This window comes from Hibiscus syriacus, unplaced genomic scaffold, assembly GCF_006381635.1.
Source record: "Hibiscus syriacus cultivar Baekdansim isolate YM2019G1 unplaced genomic scaffold, ASM638163v2 tig00111783_pilon, whole genome shotgun sequence".
NCBI lineage: Eukaryota > Viridiplantae > Streptophyta > Magnoliopsida > Malvales > Malvaceae > Hibiscus > Hibiscus syriacus.
In genome coordinates this window covers 5,015,006-5,027,682 of record NW_024063178.1, presented here as the reverse complement: position 1 = coordinate 5,027,682, position 12,677 = coordinate 5,015,006, and the positions used below count along the sequence as shown (strand labels likewise).

The following is a 12,677-nucleotide window of genomic DNA, read 5'->3' as shown; positions in this document are numbered from 1 at the left end:
GATCTTGAGAGACTTGGAGTAATATTTTTATATTCGATTAATTAAATCGAATATACTTAGAAAATCATTTGTAAAATCTTAAAATTCATTTAAACTTAATTTGTGATATCGAAACACAAAAATGTTTTCAACAACATGCGACATCAATGTTTATCCACAATTTTGCCAGACTTGATTCTGATTTCGTTGTCCAAGCTCTAGTTCGACCACATGAGGGAGATAATTCTACAACATACACTGGTAATCTGAATAGAAGATGGTGTGATTGTGGTTGATTTCAAGCTTTTAGGTTCCCATGCGCTCGCGCTTATTGCATGTATGCACATCAATATTGACACATATTTATATGCTTATGACTGTTATAGCCTGCACACCATGCGCAACATTTACAGTTGTGACTTCAAGTACCTCCCAAATGAAACATACTGGCCTACATGCACAATTTCTGAGGAATGGTTGCCAAATCCTCGATTGCGTAGGAAGTTACGGGATCGACCTGAATCTAGCCTAATTCATACCGATATGGATGATCTTCAAAGAGAGCCAGGTCAACCAAAACTTTGTGGCCACTGCAGAGGTGAATATCATAACATAAAACATTGTCCACATCTTCCAAAATATCGTACTGGACGCTAAAATAAGCGTTACAAAATATTGAACTTTATTTTGATATAACAATTAAGGCATAATGTTTTTGGACTTGAATTGAATTTGTTTAAGGTTTTCAAAGTTTTCAAAATTAATTCAAAGTTCATTTTACTTGGAATTGAGCACAAAATATGTTTTTATACACGTAGTACCGAGATTGTTCATATGGTATCGATACTCACAAGGTAGTATCGATACTCAAAAGGTAGTATCGATACTACCATAATTACTCAAATTCCAAATGCAAAAATGGTACCGATACCCAAAGGAATATCGATACCAAAGGTAATGGAAGTATCGATTCTCACAACTTCGTATCGATACTACCAGAATTGTTCAAATTCCATAATGCAAAAATGGTACCAATAACCCAAAGAAATATTGATACCAAAGGTAATGGAAGTATCGATACTCACAAGGTAGTATCGATACTACCAACATTGCTCAAATTCCAAAATGAAAAAATGATTCTGGTACCAAAGGGGTACCGATACCAAAGGTAGTGGAAGTATCGATACTCACAAGGTAGTATCGATACTACTAGCATTGCTCAAATTCCAAAATAAAATATTATTATTTTTTATGTTTCTTTTAAAAAATTACAATTTTTTTTTTTTTTTGGATTGGGCTAATTTAATTACCCGGTTGCCCTAATTGGCCAATTTCGCCTGGCGGTTATCTCTTAGCTGTTCTTTCTTCTTCTTCTTTCTCCCGCGCCGCTGGCTACTAGGTTACGAGTACGAAGAGAATGAAGTTGAGCTAAAAAAACACATCGGAATTTTGAAGTTAATCAGCAGAGAATCATCCATGAGAAAATGCATTCGAAAACGTCGTCTTCATCTGCTTCTTGTTTCAAGTGCCTGCACACGTCTCCCCTCTTTTGCACTCCCTCTCTCGGTATCGCCAAGTCCAGGTTCCTCTCTTTTTTCCTTTAGTTAAAGTTTCTTTTTTGTTTCTAGGTTTAATTTTATTGGGGTACTTGCTTCTCTTGGAGATTGTGTTTTAATGAATTGTTACATTATAGGTTTAAACTTTTTCAAGTGAATTGAGATGTTGAGTTGAATGGAATGAAGTAAGAAAGTAACCTTCTTGCTGTCATGTTGAGTGAAGTTGAGAATTAGGTTCTTAATACTTTACCTTTTTGTGCAAGATCAGAACTGGTTCTAAAGTTTTGTGAATTTGCATAGTAATTGATGATTGAATTGTTGGAATGCAGACTTTTGACATTTGCAAATATTAGGAAAGCTACAGAATCTGCTATTTTGAACCAGAGGTCGAACCAATCAGAATTTAGAAAGTATGCAACGGTGGTTACTGTTGTATTGCCTTTGCCGAAATATAGACTGTGCTTCCATTCCTTCCTTTCTGTAAGTAGTGTAGTAACTCATCATACACAATTTGCTTGGAAGAGGCTCGCACAGAAATGTCTGCAAGTGGTCGAACTTTTCAACACATAGGCAGGGCTGCTCAAGCTGTCAGCTTAGCTTTATCCCGCTCACACCTGATAGTACCTGGTATTTTGGATTGACATGTGAACAGGAAGCATTGGCGCAGAGGACTGTAATAGAGACAGATTACTACCCATCACAGAATTCTTTGTCTATGCATGCACGAGATGGGCATGCTTTTGTTTATGATATACTACTTTTAGCAGCAGAAGGTGTCATTTTGCTGGGGAGGGCTCTGTTTCTTGCTGTTCTGTTCTCTCCTACCGTAATAATGGCACCTTTTCCCGACGCTTTTGGTCCTCAATTCAGGAAATTGTGGCTTGAGGTTGTGCATTGCACACTTGGAAAGGCAGGTCCAGCTTTCATTAAATGGGGCCAATGGCAGCAACCTGTGTTTTAAAAAGCGCGCCTGAGGCGCTTTGAGGCGCTAGGCGAGGCGAGGCGTTTAGAAAAAAGCCTCCGACCACCAAGGCGGCGGCGAGTACATGAGGCGGCGATTCAGTTGTCGGTGGCGGCGAGAGGCGACGAGGCGATGCTTTTAGCGATTCACGCAATGACCCATTTTTAAATTTTGGGTCTGGGCTCGAATTTCTTCCAACAGTCAGACCTTTTAAATTCCAATTACTTCATTAATGTATTCCTGGAACTTTGAACTGTCTCTTGACCTTCTAACGTCCAATTTTTTAATTACTGTATGTCTATAAATCATGATCCAAGCTCTCTAGTTTCTCCGATGCATACCCTGGAGCTTCTTTTCCCTCCTAAAATTTTCTCTCCCTCCTCCATTCATGCTTAATTCAGTGATTGTTCTACGTTGAAGTTGAAAGCAGACTCCTTTCTCAGTTTTTCCTATCTCCTTTCTCGATTTTCTCCATTAAGGTAAGTCTTAATTTTAAAATTTGTATCACTGTAGTGTATGTACTTGGTGTTTTTGCTATGCTACTTGGTGTTTTTGCTTATTAAGTTGTTTTGTGTTTGAGGTATGGTTATAAAATATTTTTGCTTATTAAGTTGTTTTGTGTTTGAGGTATGGTTATAAAATATTTACAAATGTTTTGTAAAATTAAGCGCCTCGCGTACGTGAATCTCTCGCCTCAAAGCGCCTCAAAAAATTGAGGCTCTCGGGTAGGTAATCGCCTTGGAGCGCCTCACACCTTTTAAAACACAGGCAGCAACAAGACCTGATCTCTTTCCTAGAGATCTATGCATCAAGCTTTCGGAGCTCCACAGCAAAGCCACTGAGCGTAGCTTTGCCAACACAAAGGGAACTATTGAAAAGGCATTTGGCCACAAGTTTCTGAAAATTTTGAGGCTTTTGAAGAGGAACCTGTGGCATCTGGAAGTATAGCTCAGGTGCACCGGGCTTCTTTGAGATTCCACTATCCTGGTCAGCGGGTCAAACCCATGGTAGTTGCAGTAAAGGTTAGACATCCTGGTGTTGGTGAATCAATTAGGAGAGATTTTGTGATTATCAACTCTGTGGCAAAATTATCAAAGTTCATTCCTACACTAAAGTGGTTGAGATTGGATGACAGTGTCCAGCAGTTTGCTGTTTTCATGATGTCTCAAGTTGATCTTGCAAGGGAAGCTGCCCATTTGAACCGTTTTATATATAATTTCCGAAGCTGGAGGGTTGTTTCTTTTCCTAAGCCTGTTTATCCACTTGTGCATCATGCTGTTTTAGTGGAAACTTATGAGCAAGGGGAAAGAGATGCTCACTATGTTGATGGCCTTGAAGGACATAATCGGATTAAGACTGCACTTGCTCATATCAGAACTCATGCACTTTTAAAGATGCTTCTGGTAAACGTTCTTATATTTTATCCACTTGATGTTGTTTGATCCTTGTTCCGATTATGATGTCTGCTTGAGAATTAAAGTATGATAATTCTGGATTTCAAGAAATTATAATTCTCTTCTTTCAGGTGGACAACTTTATTCATGCTTACATGCATCCAGGAAATATACTTGTCCTTGTGTCTCAGAGCAAGGCTTTTCGGAAACGGCTCTTTAAAACAAAGCCTTATGTCATCTTTCTTATTGTAGGCATGACTGCTGAGCTTTCAAAGGGTGACCGTGTAAATTTATTGGAATTCTTTAAGGCTGTTGCCTGTAGAGATGGCCGCACTGCTGCAGAGTGCACACAGACTATCTCGGTGACAAGACTGCCCGAATCCAAAGGCTTTTATTGAGGTGATGTATATAGATTAAACCAAAGGCTTTTAGGACAGTTAGGGGTTAGGAAAATGTTTTCTTTGTTATCTTCTTCTACGCATTTTCCCATTTAGTCTACCCAATGCTTTCGTTTGGTTTTCTAATACCTTGTTTCAACAGGAAGTAGAAGCAGCATTCACATTCTGGGGTACTCTAGCCCAGAGGGTGATCTAGGCCATCCGGCTGTATGCATGCAAGAACTGCTCGAGAAATTAAGGCATCATAGAGTCAATATTGATGGCAATGTATGCACTGTGATGGTCACAACTTTGGTTCTCGAGGTTCCTTCTTCTTTATGTCAATCCAGATTTCATTTGAACCTTTGTCCAACCATATGAAATATCTTAAGTAACTTTGTTCCGCTTTTGCTAGTTTACCTGCTAGAAGTAACTCCTCTCGTCTTTGTGTCAACTCATGTTCTATGTGTTGTTCTTTCTGTTTTCCAAAGGAAACAAAAAACTAAATGGATGCTTTGTAGTCATCCGATTAAGTCTGTCGGACGACTTGAGTCTAGAAACCAAGACTGGATGTATTCCCATCTGAGGATTGTTTAGTAACGGTCCTAGGTAACTTTCAAAAATGCCTTCATTTCATGAAGATAGATCTAGTCCATATATGGTCATTATTGCCATTTTAGATTACTGATTTAATTCAATGCCACATTTTTGGTATTTGTTTAAATTTGTAGGGTTGGCAGAGGAAACTTGATCCAGGGTATAACGTAATGCATACACTACAAACATTGCTACTCAAAGCCGATTGGGCAAAATCTCTTTCCTACACTATCGATGGGCTGATGGCCCTATAAAACATTATCTGAAGTACGGTTAGCCGACTCTTAAGGGTCATGTATTTCTGTTTCTAGAAAAGCAATTTTGACAGAGCCAAGACCCTTGGAATATACCGACCATGAAAAGCATCATAAGTGCTATTCATCTTGAAGTTTTGAGATAATGTGAAATTTCAACCTTATGTAATTATTTGTTACTTTATCTGTTCATTGCAATCTTCAGCCCTTAGTCTCATCGGTGACACAGGTGAAGACAGTGAAAGAGAAGGGCAACACGAGAGAAATAAAGTGTCAAACTATTCTTTAAATTCCTTGCATAAAAATGGAAGGACAAATAATCTATGTACCTACCTGCTTGATAGATTACACTGGAATCTTTTGTTCTCTGCTGTAATGTAACTCATTTTGTAGATATAATGTAAGAAAATGACCAAAAGGGTCTCATGGCTGATCACTTAATTGTTTACAGTGCATGAAACAACTCACTTTAGTAGTTAAAGGAATTGTTATTGTTTGTAGAAGTAATGGATTCGAGTATTAACGGCTGTAATAAGGTGATTCAAGTATTTTTTGTCAAACGATTGAAAATATTTAAAACATATACTACTTTATAATCACCTTAGCTTAATAAAAAAATGTTTAAAATGAATTGCATGGCTTTTCACTGATATTTACATCACCTTCATGGAAAAGAAATGGTTGCCAAAAGGGAATATCAGATGTTGACAAATCAGTATGCTTCAATGGAGAAATCAGCTGTGATTATATTCAATAACAAAGGTAAATAGTATGAATGATTTTCCATACTAAATTTGGTATAGTTACATGGTGGATTAATATTACATATTTACAAAGTCAATTGCAGTAAACTGGCCTGGTTTAATATAGTTTCAACTTCCATGGACAATAGGGGGTCAAAGGTAGAATAGACAATTGCATCAAAATCTCTGCATGCCACATGCTATTTGCCGGTAGCAATGCTTCAACAATGGAAAGCCCATAGAGAAAAAGTTGCTAGCAGCAATAGCCATAAACCGAGAATCCCTTTGCATAAACATGTCATTCGTTCTTAAATCTTCAATTACTCACTGAGCTCACCACTGGACCTAACCTCAAGAATCAAACATTATGTTTATGAGCTGTAATTTTCAGAGAGATTTGATGAAATATCATCATGCTTCTGCAGAAATAACACTGAAAAATTCCAAAAGCAACCTACTCTGCACATGTAAGCTCGTGGATTTCTTTTATTGCTGCACCTATTCTATATAGGGCCATCTTCTCAACCTGATTACAGCAAAAATAGAATTTTTTTCAATTCAATACAGAAAATGAACACTGTTAACTGGAGTTGTATTTTAAAATTTACCTCGAACTTCTTTGCTTTGGCTTTGTGGTCTTCTGGAAGTGGACGGAGTTCATTGATCAACTGGATGCACTCGGTCACATTTTCCGGTGAAATGAAGTCCAAAACTTAACGCAAGACTACAGATTATAAGGGTAAAGAAAATCACCATCATAGCCTTATGAATTGGAGAGTAAAATTCCCAAGTGAAGAAGCATATGAAAATTTGCACGTAACATCATTCAGTAAGTTCTGTAACGATTATTCATGACTAAAGTAGCAGTAATATACAATACCTTAATATTCCTAATCTGGTATGGACAACCAGCTGGAATTATAATGGCTTCTCCAACATGTTGTTCAAAAGTCCAGGGTTCTATTTCTAGAAGCAGGTATCAGGTGGAAAGAAATTTCAGAATGCTTATCCTTAACTATTACGAGAGATAATAAAACCAAGTAAACTAACCATACTCCTCCTTCAGCCTTCTTTTGTGACTTGTGTCAAGAAAGAAATTCTGATCGAGGATTGGATGAACCACCTGTAGTAGGAGTGTTAAACAATCAGCGTTATGTCCATTCTGCTAGCACATTTTCAAGTCTCGTGACTGGTCTTACATCTTTGCGAACACCACATGTGTGACATAACTCATTTGAGTGCTTTTTAAGGTACTCCATAAGCTTCGGAACATCCTGCCTGCGGAAGACATCCCATTCTGCACCACAAGACTTGGCCAAATATGTTCTTTTCCCAAAGATTGCATGATCCTCTAATGCTTTTGAGCTGTGAATGTTGTTGCATGGTAGTGCAGCTTCAGAATTTGGATTACAGTCCGAATCAGAATCAGAGCCATCTTCCTTATCATGTGCTTCATGCACAGCAAAAGGTGATCCAGAAACTTTTGGTACCGTATTATGAGAACACATTTCTTTACAAACTGTACCATTCAGTCCTACTCCTTCCATGTTTTCACCATGTGATGGAGATTTTTCCTTCACTTCATTAGCCATATTTTGATCCAGATCTGTCTTAGCAAGCTCCTTCTCCTTTTGGTCTTGAAAGTTTTTCTTTTTCAATAACTTTCTTATTTTATTAAGTTGCTTCATGGAAACAGGAGCATCCGTAGCATCTGCTAAAACATTTACCTGTGATCGAAAGAGGGAGAAAAGAAAAATAAATGGCAAAGATCACTCAACATTTCCATGATGTTCATAATAAGGATAATGAATGTACGAATTAAAGGGGTTTCACAACAATATTATATAACATCTTCAGGTTTACATACGAGTCGACGGAACTTGAATAAATGTTCATCATGCCAAGTTTTCAATGAGATAAATTGACCCAAAAGAAAAAAGTGAAGGATAAAGACAGGCATACCATATCACATAAACTGCAACATAATTTTTTCATAGAATTGGCCTGTACAAGTTCCTCACCACTGCAATATGAGATAGAGACACATGGGCCAAGGTCAGGCTTTGCGATTTCTTGTGGCAACCTAGCAGCAATGTTCAAAACACCACTTCCAGGATCCATGTATTCAGGAAGTGGTAAAGATTGAATGAGTTCAGTATAATGATCTGGGAATTGTTCTTGAAACATATGAGAAGAAAGCCTGCCCTTCAGTTTTAGCTTCTCAACACACATGCTAGATTGTGAAAGCCCCCTTAATGATCCCAAAAATAACTGCTTAATACCAATTTCAACCTGCCACCATACATAAGGCAACACATTTTTTATCACCTCCAAAAATTGCAATTTTATATAACCATGTAATTTAGAAAGCTAACCTCGAACCAGTCCAAGCAACCTGTATCTTTACTTGATTCTTCATTCTCCACTCTGGCCAGACTATTCTTAAGATACGAGCAAAACAAGAATATTGGATCCCAACTTAAAGCAGTAGTCCAAAGAACATTCCGAACTATTACAGGATGGCCTTTACCCCAATGTTTCTGGAAGTGTTCCAGGTTATCACCATGAATGTTCAAGTTAGTGGGGTAAAATAGGAAGTTATCATTTGAATTCTCTCTCCTGGAAGCCTCTTGCAATTGCTTCATGCCTTTGGCTTCATAATCCGTTGAAGGGCATAGGGAGCAACATGAAAAAGTATCAAATGATTCAGGCAATTCATAGCTGCTTACTAATTTCTTCAGCGCTTACTTCCAGTTCTTTGAACCAACATAGCGGCAAAATACATCTCAGATCAAGAAGCCCATCACCACAACCACCAAACTCTTTGGGTGGACATGATATAAGAACACTGCCATCAGGAGCTTTCCGACTAGGCAATGATACAGAAGAATCAATATTCCTACCCCCTGAAGTCTGCCTAGTTATTCTTACGGATTTCCTATCCGAAAGGAAAATGCCAGACAAACAAGTTTTCCTTCTCTTTGGGCATTTGCAGTTGAGTTCTTTGATACTTCCAAATAAATTCCCTTGAAAGATATCCCGACAACAACTTAAGCAAAGACTATACGAACACTTTGGGCAGCTTCTATGGAAATCCAGAATGAAAGTCTTGCAGTTACTGCTGCTCCAGAAGTAATATCGTCACCAAAGGGCAACCAAAACAAATTACATATATTTTATTGAATACATTTTAAGCAACAAAGAGCATACCAACAATATTCCTTATTGCCACCGAATTCAGCAGGTTGGACTTGTATATCACTGAGTTTTTTGCCTATGACACACAAGAAGACAGCAAAACCTCTTCCTCTGAGGAGTATAAAGTGCTTTAATAAGAAAAATTCAAGCATCATTGCAACTACCTTGTATTTTTGCCTCCACATTGATCTCAACACTCTGGCCTTGGTTTATTCTCTTAAAAACAGGAAGAAGCATGCAGATCAAATAATGAAAATCTAACACCTTGTCCACTTTGTTTTTGTCCCTTAGAAATTCCTGAAACAGTGAAACATTTTTTTTTGCAGCTAGGTAAAACATCAAATATTAGTGTGGCAAAATGCAAGCACCAGGTTGAAACATGAAGTGTTTCAGATGATATCAGACCTTACATTCTGTCTCTCTATGTTGATTCACCGAGCAGGCTTTGCAGCGACAAGTTCCACGACACACCGGACAAGCTATCTGAACTTCAACCCGCTTAGAAAAATACCTTTACGCAATTTAACAGAGTAAGACTTGATCAACATCTATGATTTAACTTCAACCAAATGGTTCAAATCTGACATTACACTATATTCAAAACTAAACAGATGAGACAAAGACTAAATACAAAAAACCAGAATGGGAAAGTATTCTCCAAAAACACTAGTTCATGAAGGTCCATATGAGAAACTAGGCGAACTTCTTCTAGAGAGGACAAAACAGGTACTTATGCCTTAAACTTATTGCATGTTGACAAACTACTCATACCCATTAGCATAGGATCTATGTTCTTTGTCAATAAACAAACACACACGGTATATCTACTTTACAATCACAATTCAAACAGAATTGAAAAAAAGTAAAAGATGACTCACTGTTCTTTAATGCAATCCGAACAAAAGAACTGCTCTTTACAACTGGAACACTTGATCAAATTAGAAGCACCACCCTTTCTACACCAATGGCAACTTTTTCTTCTCCCTCTCCTCAAATTTGCCCCATTCTTGTGACATGGCAGAACCTTCATTAAGGGGGGAAATACCCCAAATTCAAAACAGAACCAGGAGAGATCAATTGAAAATAAAAGGCAAACCAAAACCAAATATACCTGCAATGTACCAACAAGTAACGGTTCAATGTTCTTTGACCTAAACCGCCTTCTGGTAATTGCAACAGTATTAGTTTCAGTTTCTCCTACTTTAGCATTAATACAAGAACCTGAAACAGAACCCAAAGCAGAACCGGAACCGGAACATGAACCTGCATTATCGAAATGTGGACTTGTAGAAGAAATAGCCATCAACCCATTAGGCAATCCTCTCATCAAGTCACCTCTTTCTTCATCATCATCATCATCAGAATCACGACGCTCACTTTCTTTCCGTTTCTTCTTATTTTTCTCAGCTTCTCTTTTCAAAACCATTCTTATGAGCTCCAATGGCAAATCCCCTCTTTTCAGCTTCATCTTACGAACAGCTTCGTCTAACGCCTCAGATGCCTCGGGTTCCCCTCCGATCACTAGCTTCCGCTTCATCGGCCTCGCTAATTTTAGCAACTTTGCCCTAATTTCCAGCTTGTTCTTCTCAAAGGCCTTCTTTTTCCTCTTTTTTCTTTGCATTTTCATGGATTCGGACACTTTCTGTTTATTCTGTCGGTGACGGCCCTGGATATGGTGAAGCTCGCACAGCTTTTTCCCTTCCATTACTCGTCGCTTGCACCGCCATTGTCTCCCGTCGGTTCGATCGCACCGGAGATGGTCCGGTATACCACCTTCTTCCTCCATTCCCTCACTTTTTCTGATTTTCCGGAAAAAATAAAATCTTTTCCCGGAAAATAATGGGATTCTCGAGGGAAAAAAATCAGGGAAACGGATTTGGGTCTAGAGTGTAAAAGGGGGAAAGCTGTTATTTTTTTTTTGAAAGGGTTATACGAGTTGGGGGAGTTGAGGGTTTTTGGGATTAGTAGAGTAAAAGAGGGAAAGGGAAAGTTGCAGATACAGAAATTTTGAGGAAATATAAAGTCCTGTTTGGTCCCGGAAACTTTCGAAATGGTGCAATGAGAGCAAGCTGTGATCCGGAGCTTGACAGTTCGAGGCAATCAAGGAGTCGCTCTCTTTGGGTTTTTCCTCAAAAATGGCCTTTTTTGAGGTTTCTTCACTAATCAGCATTTGAGTATTCAACAGTTAATTATAGCAATGGCCAATTGCAGTAGCAGCTTTGGGTAAATGCTCACAGCATTAATGTCTGATATGAAGAGAAAAATGTTCCTGCAGATCTCTTGGTGTATTTGATAGTGTCACATTGAGTCTCGATCGAACATGGATAATCAAAGATCTTCCGTGTAAGACATTGAATTTCTCATCACTCGACTTAACATATATTAGTAATGCGTATAATAAACATTGTATAGTACCATGCAATCAAACTAATTCTATATCAGAATATGAAGCAGAAACCCGTCAGTCATTTGCAGTAGGACAGGAAATCCGATCAGCTTTGTGCTCTTTTGACAGTACCTTCTTTTGCTTAGCAAAATCTCGTTAAAATATGCGTCACTGTGATTCCACATTTCCAATCCTATAGACTTGCTACGGTATCATGGTTTTATACCATGCTGACATAAAGCAATGGTGCTATGTGCATGCAAATTTCTGTGAAACATTGGAAAAACTTATCCGTTTCTCGATATACTCAATATACCAAAGAGAGAAGTGTCTTGGTAGGCATTGCAGGCCCAGTTTTTTCTCTGGTTCCAATGTAACCTGCTCTGCGCTTTTTATGACGAATTATTGGTATTGGGTAGTAGTCATCATTGGAGACTAGTTGGCATCTGTTTTGATGATTTGATTTGGATCAACTAGTTGAGTGCAGTGTATTTGTTATCGCTGCATACAACTATGTTTTTTTTTTCCGTTTCATATCCATGTTTGCTTCGGCTGCAACAAGTTAAATCAACTAGGATCAACATGTACACATGGAATTGCAGAACAGTCTTACATGGAGTTGCGATAACGTTTGACGAAACTGGCTGACTTGGGAACCGCAGTGTCTCTCTTTGACATGTTGGTTCGATCGGGAAACTTTGGGTTGTAATGATTTCTTTCAGAACAGTAACCTGCCTCTATAACTAAACCACCTTAACTCATTTTTATTTTGCAGGAAGCCCAACAAATCCAGAGTTGGCCATCCATGTTTCGTATAAAAATCCAAGCACCTGTGAGGTTTTCCACCCTCGTTCTCCAATACAATGGGTCGGTCGTCAGAGATGGCTTGCTTGATACTAATTTGACTAACCAGTTAATCTATTTTTACTAGAGATGGAATCAAAATCAAATAATGAAAGAGATTAAGTTATCTTATTTCATAATTAACAAGCTGTTTTTCTTAACTTCCTCTGCTTTGGACCACTTGGTCTTATGCTTCCTCGCTATAATTATTCCTTTAATTCAATTGAAATATAGTTTGTTTATATTCTCAAGGATGCTGCTGAGATTTTGATTTTTAATGAATGCGTCAATTAATACTCAGAACACAAAAAGATTCAGACTTGAAGTTGAAGAAGACACTGATAGAGTATAGTCTCTATAGGTATAACTGTCTAAAGATTTCTGTTATG

General features: G+C 38.1%; 2 pseudogenes; one reads left to right on the top strand and one right to left on the bottom strand.

Moving 5' to 3' along the window:
- The first annotated feature begins 1,325 nt into the window (after positions 1 to 1,325).
- Positions 1,326 to 5,177, top strand: LOC120170651 (annotated as a pseudogene).
- Positions 5,178 to 5,822: 645 nt separating this feature from the next.
- LOC120170650 lies at positions 5,823 to 11,143 on the bottom strand (annotated as a pseudogene).
- Positions 11,144 to 12,677: the final 1,534 nt, after the last annotated feature.